Below are 16,069 nucleotides of genomic sequence, written 5' to 3'. Positions count from 1 at the left end.
ACGCGAACCAGACAGAGAAACGGCAGAGACCTAAATTCCAAGGCGGTTTTTCTACTGGAGGCACCACACAAACCCACGAAAACAGTCTCTGGCCAAAACATGTCACTGGCTGGACAAGAAACAAGAATCAATCAATAACGCCCGTCAAGCCCACTCTGTACGTTGCCCAGTTGATTTCCTCATTAGGGCCCCGTGGGCAGGATCATAACTGATTGTTAAACCACTCGGGGAATTGCAGCTCTCACAGGGGAATGCGGATCTTATAACAACTCTCAGCATCCTTAACTAGAATTCCCAATTTACAACTGTTTGATATGGTTCAGGGGCCCTGACTTGGGCCCCAGGTTATGGGTGCCCAGCGTGCATGCCATGATGTCATCACGTCACGCACCCTGCAGCCTCAGAACCTGACTTTGTGATGTCTCGGACGTGACTTCCAGTGCTCTGCGAAGCACTGGAAGTTGTGTCGGGGGCCCTTGGGCTCCTAGGGCCCCCTAGAGATGGTGCCCTGGTATCGCTTTAAATGCACAGTACAGAGGAAGCCTAAGATGCTCTCGATTCTAAATAGAATCACTCAGGGCCAAACTAGGTGACCATCATTCATGCACGTATGGCTGGTTCTTTACCTAGTGGTAGAGGAGGCCCTCCATATTCTGGTACTGGAATCAGTGAGGCCAAAGGGTTAAAGCCCTCCTCCCCTACCCATCAGGATCTCAGTGTAGATTTGGTGGGGGTGAGGTGGGGTGGGACCCAGGGCCGGCCCAGGACATTTTGCCAATAAAGTGGTACCTCGCTTTAAGAACAGCCCTGTTTACGAACGATTCGATTTATGAACTCCACAAAACTGGAAGTAGTGTCCTGGTTTGCGAACTTTACCTCGGTCTAAGAACGGAATCCGAACGGTGGAAGGGCACCGGCGGTGGGAGGCCTCATTAGGGAAAGTGCGCCTCGGTTTAAGAATGGTTTCGGACTACTGGAACAGATTAAGTTCGTAAACCAAGGTACCACTGTAGAGGCAAAGCAGAAAATGGCCTCTCCTCCTCTGTGCAACCTCCCCCCCAGTTGTCTGCCCCCCCCCCCAGCCACCAGGTTTTATGAAGTGCACAGCAGAGGAGGCCAATGAGTGCAAAATGCCCTCCACGGAAGCTGGATCTGGTTGGCACTGACCCCCTACTCTTTAGTTTTTAAAAACCGATCAGCAGTGTGTAACAGAGAAAAGGGTGGAGGCTGTGGACAGTCATCATAGCTATAAAAAATGGAGTGTTACTGGTGTGCATCTATTGGAGTGTGTTTGGTTGCAAACTGCAGTTTGTTAAGGGTGCTAGCTCTACAGTTCCCAGGATTCTTTGGGAGAAGTCAAGTGCTTTGAACATATGGTGTGTATGCTGCTACTGTGCCAGAGCTATTGTGAGTGGTCCTCTCGTGATAGGGGAAGCAGCACTGGGGAATCTGAGCCTATAAAGTCCCAGTGTACATGTTACAATTGCTTTATTTTTATTTGTTTTTCTGTTTGCAGCTTCTTTATCCACAAAGATGCTCCAAAAGTTTCATCTTGGAAGTGTGGGGGGAAATAGCTCCATCTACTAAATGACATTATCTGGCTTATTAGTAAATTGTGTGAAACGGCATCCTTTTTAAAAGCTCTACTGCTATAGTTTCATACCTTGGACTCAGTACGTACATATTGCAAAGTCTTGTATAAACACATAAAAATGGTGGCAAAAGGCATACACATTCTCCACACTTACTGGTGAAGAGTTGGGTGTGTGGGTGGGTGTCTGTGTGTAATTACAGCTGTCTTGGTGCTTACAGACCCTTTCACAATCACCAGCTGTTTTCTATTTTTAGTTGTGCATAGCTTGCATTTTACAGCTTGCGATGCTTATACAAGATAAAATTAACTTAGCTCCTTTACAAGACTTTCGCAGGTTGGGGAGGGGATTGTCCTCTTGGAATTAGCAAGGGCCAGTAATAATCCTAAAGCCACCTATTTCAAACCCATGGATTTGGGTAGTGATCCTTTGCAACAGAACTTCCTTCCAGGTGACACTGAGCCTGTGCCAATAGACATCTTCAAACGAAGGTTCAAGATGTCTCTGTCTATGCACTTGACTTGTATTGTTTTATAGATATTTTCTGTTGCTGTTTGCTGTGTTTTTATTATATTCTTGGCTTCTTATTTGTACAGCCGGAGTCATTAACACAGTGCCCATGGGCACACATTCACCCAAAAAGTTTCCCTGATAACCACAGTACCTTCTCTTCTAGCTGAATTTAGGCTTGAAAGAAGGCGCCCTTGACTCCGAGAGCTCACAGAGTTGCAAAGCTCCATGGTACAGCATCTGTTTGTCCCTGGCATCTCCAGCTAGTGGTTAGAGTATCAGACTAGGAACTGGATGGAAAGCAGGATTCTAGTGCCCATCAAGTCATGCGTTTCCCTGGGTGACCTTGGGCCAGTCACTGTCTCTCAACCTAACCTACCTCACAGGGTTGTTGTGAGCACTGAATGAGGATAGGGAGAAATGTGTATAAGCCATAATATTGAGCTCCTTGGAGGGGAGAGGGAGGATATAGATGCAATAAATAAATATCTTAATTAATAAATGATTTTGGTATCTCCTTTTTTTCTACTGAAGATCAGTTTTCCACATTTCTCCAAAAGTTTGTGTGGAAAAACCGCCCGCACAAAAATTCATTGGCATTTTTACTGTGCATTTCTCATAATATACATATTGTCACAAGCAATTTTGCCCAATACAAGTGTTATTTTCAGTGATCCATATTTATGCACACTTGCTCCTAAATATATGCATTTTTATACATTTGTGGGGGGAGCAGTGCAAAATTGAAATAAAATTATTATTTTGAATGACAGCTGCGTCAAAGTTTGCATATTGCTTCGGAGAAATGTGAATTAGGCCAAATTTATCTCCCGCCCTTAGTTGCTAGCCTTTTAGCCATAGCTCCCTTCTGCAGCGCTGACTGAGATGCTCCATTGCGATGCTTTCTGGCAAGCACGATTTCTCGAGATGCAGTAAGGTAATTCCATAGCATTTCACTGAATAAGCAACTCCCAAATCCCACAAAAATGAGGTTTACATTTTTGTTTGCAAATTACCCTCCCCTTCAATAGATGCTTTCTGTAGAGATATTAACTACAAACGCTTTTCACAATGCCTCTGGTGAACCACAATGCACATGCACAATGTGGAGTGGAGCTCAAATTTGTTCAATTCATGCAGTTTTACGCAAAAACAAACAAACAATCAAACACAAAGGGGGGGGGTTGGAATGCCCAAGCTGATTTAGCAAACACTCAAATTATCTAGGCCACCCTGAGATAAGTAGGCTCTTTTGTCAACACATTGGTCACTTCAAGTGAAAAGAAAGCTATTTTGTTCAGGAGAGGTAAGGAGGAGCTGGGTTCTTCAGCCCCAACAGTACAGGGTCATTCAGTTTAAAAGCTGATGAGAAGTCGCCAGGAAAAGGACAACAGCACTTAAAGAATAAGTACCACTTAGGGTTGCCAGACCTCCAGTTCTGACCCAAAGTCTCCAGGTTGACTGGCCCCCTCCAGGTGGCAGGTGGCAGGCTTGAATCTCCAGGTGAGAAATAGTGCCTTTAATTTGAGAGAGAGAGCGCACTTGCAAGCTTCAGCCCAGCAGGAGTTGACTGCAAATTATAGCACAGACGCTCTGGGAGATCTGCCCTCCTTTGCCCCTTTCTCCCAATTAACCTCCATCTCCATCAGAAGGGCACCATGTTAGCCATCCTACATACACCTCTTCCCGTAAAGCTGTATGGCAGGATTAGCTCCATGTTTTAGCAGGCCCTCAGCATAGTGCCCTCTGGTGGGCTCCTCTTACACTCCCTCCCCATTAAGCTCTTGAAATTCACTGGCGGCGACAGTAGCAGTGTTCCAGTGAAGGCAAAAGCCTGCTGGATCAGGCCCAAGGCCCATCTAGTCCGGCACCCTGTTCTCAAAGTGACTAACCAGATGCCTGTGAGAAACATGCAAGCAGAATCTGAGCACAACAACACTCTCCCTGCAATTCCTAGCAACCGGTATTCAGACACACATTGCTTCCAAGAGTGGAAAGAGATCAAAGCAAACATTAGAAACTCACATATATAAGCTAGGTGCAAAATGGTTCCTTAAACCAGGGTAGAGTCATCAAAATGGAATGCCTACTTGCCATTTTGGGGCCAGGCGGACAGAAAGTTGTATTTTTCAATACAACGTTTGCGGTCCTGAAAATTATTCCGATGGTGCAGATAAAATATAGTGGATAGAATTCTACAGGATGTGTTGCTAGTGTGTGAAAACAGTCAAGATCCAAGGATCACCAGGCATGCACCTCCAGATGGTGGAGACCTGAGGTCCGGGCATTTTTACTTGGTTGCAAGTCCCCGATAGACAGGTGCAAAATGCGTCTGGCACGCTGATCATAGCATTTTTCATGCAGCCCCTGAAGTCTGCAATTTAGGGATAGGAAATTGCTGGTGGGGAGGGATACTTAACCCTTTACATGCTGGCCATTGCTCCCCTCTCTCATAATCACACCCCCTCGGGGACAGATTGGGGGAAAGGAGCTCCCGAGCGCAGGGTGGGGGGAGTGCCAAAAATTCAGAGAGGAAAAACTGTGGTCAAGGAAAAAGCTAAGCATCTCCTTCCCAATTGGTCCTTTCCCACTCCCAACTGCAGCCTCCAAAGATTGCCTTCATTTAAACACACACAAACACATTGCAGGAACTTATAGTACAGAATATGTAAACATCTAGATCGGCTCTGGGAACCAGCAGAAACCAGAGGGCTCTTTGATAATTCCTCACTTTTTAGTGGTAGCTCTCTCCCCTCTACTTCTGGGTTGGTGGTATATTGCAAAACCAACCCTTTGAGTTCTCTTGATGGGGTCATCTCAACAAGCCTTTAATAGAAGCAGTAGTGAATGAGCTGCCCAGCTCCTCGCCCTGTATCCTTACACAGCCAGATCTCTCATCCTGCCATGTTTAGGGATATTATGATAATCACTGAAACTAAAAATGGCTTTATTTGCTCAGACTTAAAATATAAATTCTACTACTGCTTCCAGAAAACCGCCTTAGACTTATATAAAGAGCCTCTCAAAGCAGCCAGTAATTAATCTGTGATTTATCCTTAACATCGTCGAACGATCAAAGGCGGATACATATTTTGAAATGAGCAGGGGACCATAGAATGCTCGAGACCCAGCTAATATAGGGAATTATCAAAAGACCTCCCAAATGAATTGAGTTAATTCAAGCCTCCTTGTTCACAATTAGGCCATTATCTTAAAATCTGCAGTTCAGTTCCTCACCATCACATCTGCGCTCAAAAACAGACCCTCACGGGTGTTGGAGAATGGGGGGGGGGGGAGGTGAAGATTTCTAAATCCTTAAAATTTCCACATCTCCTGCTTTTTTTCTCTCTCTAAAAATGAACAAATGTGTTTAAAGAGATACTTCTTTTAATGTGAGATTGATGCTGTCTAACCAAATTCTTGATGTTGCTTCCATTGTACAGCAAGGTATGCTTTGAGGAAGGGGGTGTGTAGGGAACCAGCTTGTGTTGTGATAACAAAGACACAGAAAAATAGCTCCGTCTCCGCTTTCAAAGGGACAAGCTGTTTTAATTTCCTCTGAAGAAGCTCATTACAACATGATGGGCAAAATGTCAGGAATAATTAAACATAGAAGGGGGGGGGAAGCTATTTGGAATCAATGGTCTGTTTGTGAGGACCTCCCTCCAAAAAAAATCTCTATCACCTGACAGGAATATTATTATTATTTTTGGACAATAAAGCCTCTAAGTCTAAGACAAGAAATGTGCCACAAACATATTCTCCCACTCCATTTGCCGAAAGAAACTTGAAAGGAACTTAACGTTGGAGCAGATGGAGGTGCAAAACATCATTCACTCTCATGCTCACGCACAAATCAAGCTGTTTTGTGTGACAACAGAAGGAGCAAAGCTGTCTTGTGAAGCTCAAGAGTCAGTGGCCTTCCTTTGGTTTTATAGGGGTGGGGGTCACGCCTCCCGCCAGTCCTCAGGTCACGACTCTAAACATCAGTCCATCAAGATAAGAAGGTTGCGACAGATGATATTAATTACCTGCCCTTTCAAGCCATCCCTGTCTCACATGTGGTTAACTCTTCATCATGTTCATCTCCAGGACAATAAAAATGTAGGGGTGGGGGGTGGGGAGCTTCCACCGGGTTGCTTTGGCACAAGGAGTCAAGACCCTCACAGTCACAAAAACCTTCCCTTTCGCAGGCATAGACTGTGGTACAGGGTGAGTTTTTCTGGGGGTAGAAGAACTACGTGCTGGGGACAACCTCATGGTTCCTTGGAAGCCTAGTGTGGTATCCTGTTTTCCATGGTAGCCAACCAAATGCCTCTAGGAAGGAAGTTCATTAGCTGGGCATGAAGGCAATATTACTCCTCAGCAACACTGGAACTGAAACGACGATGCTTGCAATAAACTACCTGAACCAGTGGGGTGTGGCAGACAGAAAGCTAATGTCCCCCCCCACTTCTCTTTTAGCAACTACAGTGGTACCTCGGGTTACATACGCTTCAGGTTACAGACTCTGCTAACTCAGAAATATTACCTCGGGTTAAGAACTTTGCTTCAGGATGAGAACAGAAATCGTGCAGCGGCAGCGCAGCAGCAGCAGGAGGCCCCATTAGCTAAAGTGGTGCTTCAGGCTAAGAACAGTTTCAGGTTAAGAACAGACCTCCAGAACGAATTAAGTTCTTAACCCGAGGTACCACTGTACAGGCTTCCTCCTAGCCTTTACTTCCTGCTTCTTCTCCAAGTTCAGTCAACATCAGTATGAGCAAGCATGTGTGTGTATTGACTCTATTTTGGCCACATGTAAAACCTATACTTGGCAAGGTCCATATAATTAAAACTATGGTTTTCCCAGTAGTGATGTATGGAAGTGAGAGCTGGACCATTAAAGAAGGCTGATCGCCGAGGAATTGATGCTTTTGAATTATGGTGCTGGAGGAGACTCTTGAGAGTCCCATGGACTGCAAGAAGATCAAACCTATCCATTCTTAAGGAAATCAGCCCTGAGTGCTCACTGGAAGGACAGATCGTGAAGCTGAGGCTCCAATACTTTGGCCACCTCATGAGAAGAGAAGACTCCCTGGAAAAGACCCTGATGTTGGGAAAGATTGAGGGCACAAGGAGAAGGGGACGACAGAGGATGAGATGGTTGGACAGTGTTCTCAAAGCTACCAACATGAGTTTGACCAAACTGTGGGAGGCAGTGGAAGACAGGAGTGCCTGGTGTGCTCTGGTCCATGGGGTCACAAAGAGTCGGACACGACTAAACAACAACAAAAACCTATACTTAAGGTTCTTTTTGTTTGGCACACGTAATAAAAGTTTTCTTTATCCCTTCAACTGGCAGTCTTACCAGTCAATTTTATTTCTCCACACCATTGCAATAGATTTACCAAACTTCCAACAAGCATCTGGTATTGAGTGACATACGGCCTCTTAAGCCTAGTGGTTCATTTAGCCATTGTGGCTAATAGCCTCTGACAGACCTATCCTCTCTATGACTCCTCCTTTAAAGTCATCTAAATTAGTGGCCATTCCTCCATCCTGCGTCTGGCTTCACAGCAGACTTCTAACTCCAGTGAGGATTTTAAGGCCACATCCACACCAGACATTTAAAGCACTATGATACCGTTTTAAACAGTCATGGCTTCCCCCAAATAATTATGGGTGCTGTAGTTTGTTAAAGGTGCTGCCTGCTGAGAGTTGTTTCGAGACACCCCCCCCCAATTCCCCTCACAGTTTTTGTGAACTGCTTTGCGTTTTTTCTTTCTGTTTTACAATCAAACAGTGGATGGATTTTATGAAATGAATAAAATAAGCAGATAAAATAAAACAAGTGCTATGATATTTAAGGGTGGTTTAGAAATTAATTGCTATTCACAGGGAACTCTGGGAACTGTGACAACTTTCTTGTTTCATTTGTTCCAGATGAAAATAATGACCTCATGGACCCACTCCCTGGGCTTAGATGTGGGTATGGACATCCAATGTGCTGGCACTGATGGGGGGCTGATGTTGACATGTTGATTTCAAACATCTAGTCAGATATTCGGCTACAGGCCTCTTCTCTGGCTAGAATACCATGACAAACGCCTGAGTAAAGAGATCAGGCCAGGAACATGCATGTTTCTCTACGCTTCCCTCTCCAAAGATTGTGGCAGAGGAATTCAATTTATGCCAGGTCCCGGTTTCCTAAAAGAATAAAGAGTCACAAAAAGTTAAGCCAAATGGATTAACATTTAAAGGAATGTGTTTCTCTCCGGGACATTGGCTCCCACAATCTGGTCTCCTTGTGTTTATAGCGACAGGTGCAGGTTAGCTCTTTATCTACAGCAAATCAACCAGGGGAAGAAACTACCGCCATCTATAGTACATCTTTTAAAGGCTAGATAGCAAATGTCAGAACTATTTGATCTGGTTTCAGAAACCAACTTTCAAGATTTTGCAAGATTTTACGTGCATGTATATATCTACACACACTTTGAAAAGATTTTAAAGACAGATTTCTTTTTTAAAGAACAAACTTTTATGTGCGTATAAAATGGGAAAGCATGCTCAAAGTCTTGGGCAAAGAGAAAGCAGAGGAGAGAGCTATCTGCAGTGCACCATAAATCTATCCAATTGTGTGCCAGCAGCTGGATCTTTTTATGTGTGACATATGCTCTTGATGCTTAAGATCAACAGATATAGCTAGATTTATTGAACAACACAAGCATTAATTGTGTCTGGTCCAAAGTCCAGAAATACTTGATAACATACAAAACTCTTGAAACGAAGACCTATATGCTTGGAGTATCATACTGACAGATACCAGGGTATGGGCAGGATTGGCCAAATTAGGATCAAAAGGGTTGCGTTCTTAGAATCGGGACTGAGTCAGAAGCCTTGGCAATATATAGGGCCAGGGCACTGTTTCGGAAGGGGAATAGTCTCCATACCCAGTCAAGTCAAGTCAAGTACTTTATTACGGTCATAGACCAGCATAAGCAAAACATCTTAATAAATAGCATAACAGTATAAATCTAAGCTAATAATTATTAAATAAATAGGAGAAAGAACCAAACATAGATTTAAACATATACCTAGAATACTTAATTAAGCATAGACAATGGGTGAGTAAAAGTTTATAAGAAAAATTAAAAGATCGGTTAACACAGCTATATGGGGTGGGTTTCAGAAGTGTGGATCTAACAGTTTAGGACTGAATTGTAGCATAGGCCATTCTTCGTTGAATATCTATCATGGCAGCACAAAATCTGGTGACTGAATATGTGACTTCTGGGCTCTCGTCCTGTAGTAATAGGGAGATGTATGTTCTTCTGAACGCCCAGGAAACATATATAAAATGGGCTGGATAAGCCTAGTTCAGATGTCTACTGGCAATGAAGAAGGGCATGCTCGTTCGTTTCCTGCTGCCCAGAGCCACACGGGCATTTCCTCTCCTCGTAAGGCATCTCCTATAATGGCCTTTCTACATTGCTGAAGGGAGGGCCTGACAACGGGCCAAAGTGAAAGCCCTTCATTATTTTGGTATTTCGAGATTAGCTATGTATGGCATTTGGGAAGTCAAATATCTTATAGTTTCGCTAATTAAAAATTTGGTGGACCTGGCTAGGTCTACCTGTTGTTCTATATCTACCACACGCTGTTAAATATTGTTTTTTGCTTGTTCGTGCCCCATGTTGAGTTGGATTTGTGGATTGAATCCTAAAGTTGCTATTATATTTTCCACTGCTTCTTTCCATGTGGACTGAAATTTGTCTATAATAGTCAGGGAAGCAAGGCTGCTCAGAAGGAAGGCTAGTCTCAGCCAGTAATTAAGAGTGGCGAGCCACACTCTTGCCTCAATTCTTATTAATCCAGTTTCGAGGAATATGGTTGCGTTTGTCTCCATACCCATTTTCTGAGTTTCAGAAATTGTATGTTTATTTCTCAGGGACACACACACAGTCTGGCCAGATCTCTCTCTCTCTCTCTCTCTCTCTCTCTCTCTCTCTCTCTCTCTCTCTCTCTCACACACACACACACACACACACACACACATACATATATATATATATGTATATGCGCACTGAATGACTATTATCCTCTTATAGACATTCAACAGGGTACCATAAGCATGGCACTGCAGTAGAAGGCTCTACCACCAAACTATACAGGTTTGGTTCCCAATCATATGGAGAAGGCCCTCCAGCTATAAGTGCAGGGACTCTCTACAAATATTTTAAGGAATGTGCATAGATAGGAGACAAAGTCTGTTGCCACGATGCCACCCATAGAGGATCAGGATATCAGTGATTACTAGCCAAGATGACTACACCCTTGTGCAAATTAACTGAAACAAACAATGTAGTTTATTGTACAAAACTCACATATACATGTACAAAACTCACATATATATACATTAGTAACGTATATGACCTCCGCTATTTTTAAGCAGCATTTGAACACGGTTTGGCATGAAGTCTAGTAGTTTTGAACAGTCACTGTTGATTTTTGGATCCCTGTACCACACTTGAATTGGTGCCTGAATGAGCTTCTCCATAGTCATACAGTCTACAGCACAGAGGTGAGTATTGAATATAGCCCACAAATTCTCAATGGGATTTACGTCCGGGGAATTCCCTGGCCAATCAAGTACCTGTATTTGCTGCTCTGTCATGAATTTCTTTACCACTTTCAATGTGTGACAGAGGGCTAGGTCAATATCCCAGTACCATCAGAATACCTCTTTTCCAACTCTGGAATAACTCTCTTTCGTAGAACCTCAATATATTGTGGCGAGCGCATCATTATTTCTATTGGCTGCAGGCTTCCGACACCATAATGATCAACTGACTTTTCGTGTTTGTTTTGAGTACAGGATTACGAGTAAGATAGAAAACATGCTTTGTTTCAATTAATTTGCGCAAGGGTGTATGTCCCCCACTGTCAGAGGAGACAATACTGCGCTAGATGGGCCAATGGTCTGAATTTGTATAATGCAACTTCCTATGTTCTTATGATTAGTCAGTCCTTTGGCATGATCCAGCAGCGTTCCTATGATCTTATAACTCTAGTGATGTTATCCCAAGCTGCTCATCTGGAGAAAGTATCAGGAGAGAGATAGAGAGATGTAGCCTGTAGTCACTCATATGCAATAACGCTCCATCCCTTTGCCCTGCATGCTTTGTAACTAACAAGCTTTGCTAAGAAGGACAGTGTGGTTTCCTTTCAAGCTTTCAGGTTTACTGCTGGTGATGCCCATTGGCGATGGAGCATTGTAAAATCCTTGCTTGAAGCAAACTTTCAACACTGGCTTTCATCCATGAGACAGATAAACAGCTCCAAATGATGATGGTAGTTTCAGTAGGATTGCACCAATAACAGGCAGGAGACTGGCAAAGATTTTTGAGATCTATGGAGATATGGTACACATAATCACTTGCTGAAATTGGTGCGCATACTAATTTCTTCTGCCGTGCTTAGTACATGTGAGCAAACAGGTTTCCAAGTATCCTGGCCTTCACTGCCAGAAGAGGAACTCCAGCTCCCAGCTCGGCTTCTGCCAAAGACTTTAATGCTTAAATAAGAGTGGTACATAGGCAAGGCACAGTTACAAGGTACAGCAGGTGTGCAAAAGGATGAGATACATAGCTAGGTGCAAGCTAAGGAGCTAGTCCAACAAGCAACATGTCCCTTGCACCTTGCTTCAAAGGACAGGACAGGCACAACACTTAGCATAGCAAATGGCTGTAGTCATGAGACTGGGCAATCCTCAGGGTGGGTTGAGCTTGCAAGGTGGGTTTGTGCTGGTGTTTCCGAGTCCTAGGAGATGGAGGCAGGATCAACACTGGTTGTTGAGAAGCAGGTAGAAGAATCTGACCCTGAATCTGAACATATGGGCCATATAAGTTCCACAAAACATCAAATGTACTTTTCAATGTGGCTCCCCTTAAACATCTATGTAATAGGATAAAATGTGCACATAAATGCATTTATTGGTGAAAATAACATACAGAAATGCATTACATTAGGGAAAATTGCTTTGCAAAAATGTATGCACTGGACAAACCTGCAATAAAAATGTGTGTAGTAGAAGAAATTCACACAAAAATGCTTATGAATACTAAAAATAAATAAATCTCAAGCTGATGTGGAAACATACAACACTGAACTTACGACTGAAAAAATGAGAACCCAAAATTGACATATTCATCCAAACGTAATGTCAACTGGGTTGGTTCACCTTTTAGTATGAACTGAATCAAATTCTTACCCTCTGTCCCTAGCCCTATTGAGTACAGTGGACGCTCGGGCTGCGAACGTGATCTGTGTTGGATGCACGTTCGCAACTCGCGTCTGCGCATGCGCGAGTTGTGATTCGGCGCTTCTGCGCATGCGTGAGCGCTGAAACCCAGAAGTAACCCGTTCCGGTACTTCCGGGTTTCGGTGGTCCATAACCCAAAAAAACACAACCTGAAGTGGCTGTAACCCGAGGTATGACTGTACTGGCCTGTTCGGAAAGGAAAACACCTTGTGTACGATTTTTTTGGGTGGTGTCAAAGTAGCAGAAATGACTGCTCTGACCTCCAGCTTAATGTGGGGGATGAGGAGAAGCCGTTTATGTTGGCATCATCCGATTAAATTCTGTACAGCTCAGCATTTTCCCGCTTGCAGAGATGCATTTTCAAAGCGGCGAGTAAGAGATACAAGTATAAATCCTATTATTTGCTATCAGGCGTGCTCAACATCACCCCCACTGCACACGCCTTTGGAAACACAGGCCGTAATCTCAACTTGCCTACGCGCCCACTTGTAGGAGCAGACACGTCTGCCAAAAACATTAGAGGCCTGTGTTTCAGTTTCCCTGCCACTGCTTTCTCCTCCTCTCTTCCCTGGCAGGATTATGTTTGGGTCTGCTGGGTAGTTCTGCTTGTCAAGAGACGAGCTACTCCTACATATCCCGGTCTGATTTCTAAAGCGAATGTGTGTCTCCGTGCAAGGATAACGACGAGGACGTCTGGAAAATCGTTTAAGGAAACTTCTTTAATAGCTGCAGTTCTTTCTCGCTGCTCTCAAAATGGTCACCTCCCCAAGGACAGTGGCAGGAACAACCAATGCAGCAGCCAGATTACTGGATGGTGTTCCATTTAGAACTTGTGTCACCCTTGTTTTAAAAGCAGCTGGGTTAGTTGCCAGTCGTCCCCCCTCCCCTCAGTCCCAACTCAAGGTGCTCACATCAGCATTTAAGATTTGGGACCCAATTATCTGAAATAGTGCCTCCTTCCCTACAGGTGTTAAGACCAGCAGAGAGTCCTTTCTTGGTAGCTTCACTGGCCTCAGAAGTTTGAGGAGTGGCCATGCTGGAGAGCATTTTCTTTGTGGCAAACCCTAAGTGGTGGTTTTTCCCTCCGCACACAGAGGTGCCCGTGAAACCTTTATTATGAAGTATCTGTTGCATGCTGAAGACACACCTCTTTACCCTGGCCTTTGACTCTCTCCCGCTCTCTCTACATTAGAGCTCACTCACCCCCCCCCATTTCTTTTGAAATTATTTTATTGTGCTTTCAATAAGTAAACACATTAGCCAAGGAAGTTATCTCTTCAATAGCGTATGTCGAAACAATTGCATTACACTTCCCTCACTCAGCAAAGAAACATCATAGGCAGAACCACCGTGACAAATAATTTAATTCAAGCAAAACTAAATCCTCCCCCCTCAACCAAATGACTTTTTGGTTCCAAGTGTCGTTAAGAATGAGAATGTCCCATTACGCCTCAGCAGGTAACTGTAGCAAAGCAAGAGCAGCTTAAATGCAAAACATAATACATACGAAAATATATTAAGTCTGCCAAAAGAGTCGTTTACTTTAAAACGTCCAAGGCCTCATATAATGTGGAGATAGGTCATTAGTTTTATCATTAACAAAGGAGATAAAATCATCCCACTCTACTACAAAGTAATCATTCTTTGCTTGCTCCCTAATTACTTTCAATTTATATTTAAGTTTTTTCCACTCAAGGTACCCTCCAAACTCTCTCATAGCTGTAGCTGAATGCTGCGCCCTTTAAATCTTTACAGGATCTCATAATAGTTAAATGAACAGCTGTAAGCAGCTCACCCCATTCCTTTGATTGCATTTGTTTAAAAATGATGTGAATATTGCACTTTTAATATATCCATAACCCACCCTTGGATCTTGTGGGTCCCAGAACAAAAGCAACAACAGAGTAAAAGGAATCAAAAGAAGAAAGAGTAAACAAAAAGGTTATAAAAAGGAGACAGGCAGCACGTTATTATAGTCTGCAGAATTAATAAGATGGTAAAGCTTCCTGTGCATGTTTTGGTTCAGTATGAGAGAGGAAGGGCTGTAGCTCATCGGTAGAGAATCCGCTTTGCATGCCAAAAGTCCCAGTTTCAATTTCTCAATGTCTTCAGGAGGGGTTGGAGAGACCCCAGCCACATTCACACCATCTATTTAAAGCGCTATGATACCACTTTGAACAGTTGTGGCATCCTCCAAAGAATTCTGGGAGCTGTAGTTTTTTAAGGGTTCTGAGGGTTGCTCAAAGACACCTAGCAACTCTCAGTACCTTTGATGAATGACATCTCCCAGAATCCTTTGGGGGAAGCCATGACTGTTCAAAGTAGTATTAAAGTACTTTAAATCGATGGTGTGAATGTGGCCTAAGTTGTGTAAGTTGGTTTGGTAATTGCAAAGAGCAACAAAACTGAGTACTCAAGCAGCTCAAACGCTCCTGGAAAAGTCTCAAACATTTACATAAATATTCCAAAAGAGGGCCAGCCTAATTAAACAACCTCTCTCTTCCTTATCATTCCTTCTTATGCCCATCGATTTTCTTTTCTTCTTACTCCTACAGATTACACATGAATGTCCCCTGCATACAAAATTACATCCTGGGTCAGATTAATTAAACTCCCTGTTGTGGCCAGTTGATATTTTATAAATTGTTGTTTATCGGGGTTCTCTTTCTTCCTCCTTTCTTGCTACTTCTACAAACAAAACATTTTTTTATATCTATAAAAAGAGAGACCACCACCAAAAAGAGGCCTGTGGCTTGTATGGAGGTGGGGGAAATACCCCGCATGAAATACCCAAATACCTTTTGTCTTTCGAACCGGCTGGAGTTTTGAGCCGTTTGGGGTTCTGAGCTTTTTCTGGCATTATCAGGTTAGAACAGGACAAACACATGAATGCCTGACATCAGCACTAAACCCAGCAGGACGTGTTACTTTTTCATTAGAATCTTTGAGCTTGAGATCAGACACAGGGAAAGATTAAAACAAATATGAATTTAATCAAGGGATTCTACGTTCCTGGTGTGGGAACAGGAACACGCTGACATAAATAGAGGGCCGAGCACCAGGGCATCTAAACCATATCAAAGGCGGCTTGCTTACCACTAACTGCTCAGATGATCCATATCATAACAACAAAAAAGAAAAACAATTATTTATTCTTTTTGATGTTTGTGGCTCAGAAGTAACTTCCTTTTTGAAGAGTGCAAGGTCAAAGCCAAGTTATTGTGTGTTTCTTTTTCCAGGTTTTTCCCCCTACTTCTTCTTCTTCTCCTCTCTTTTCTTTCGCATGAAACTTTGTCAGTGAGGGGCTGAAAGTTATTAGATTGTATGACCTACATTTGGGATCTGTGCATGGAAGCAAAGAGACGCTGGCTTCTTTTGTGGGTATAATAACTGGGGGGGGGGCTGGGGGCAGGCTGGGAAGGTGTTAATTGTTAAAAAGAAAAAAAGAGGACTGCAAATTACATCCTTATGAAGAATGAGATGATTAAAAAAGAGAGAGGAAAAAGAGAACAGGGGAGTATACGTTCTGAAATGTAGAAGTCCATAGCCCATCCCTTTCCCCTGAAACATACTGCTGAAGCAATGGGAAGCCAAACCATTGTTTGACCACCTGGGCCCTTTCCTCATGCTCCCATTCTCAAACCTCCCTCTCCTTCCAAGAGTG

General features: G+C 43.4%; 1 protein-coding gene and 1 long non-coding RNA gene across 10 annotated transcripts in view; one reads left to right on the top strand and one right to left on the bottom strand.

Moving 5' to 3' along the window:
* Window positions 1-16,069, bottom strand: part of LOC309377150 (uncharacterized protein) — a 94,640-nt gene that overhangs the window by 60,118 nt on the left and 18,453 nt on the right. Inside the window, exon 2 of one of the 9 annotated variants that reach the window (XR_014171438.1) lies at window positions 11,811-11,968. The exons of the other annotated variants lie outside the window; for them this stretch is intronic. The gene's annotated coding sequence lies outside the window, so the exon portion shown is untranslated. The remainder of the gene's footprint in view (window positions 1-11,810; window positions 11,969-16,069) is intronic. 9 annotated transcript variants of the gene reach the window in all.
* Window positions 1-16,069, top strand: part of LOC309377188 — a 60,460-nt gene that overhangs the window by 40,573 nt on the left and 3,818 nt on the right. The window lies entirely within an intron of this gene.

The sequence above is a fragment of the Podarcis melisellensis genome (assembly GCF_964234715.1).
Source record: "Podarcis melisellensis genome assembly, chromosome: 8".
NCBI classification, from domain to species: Eukaryota; Metazoa; Chordata; class Lepidosauria; order Squamata; family Lacertidae; genus Podarcis; species Podarcis melisellensis.
The sequence above is the reverse complement of the archived record's forward strand: the minus strand, read 5'-3'. Positions and strand labels throughout refer to the sequence as shown.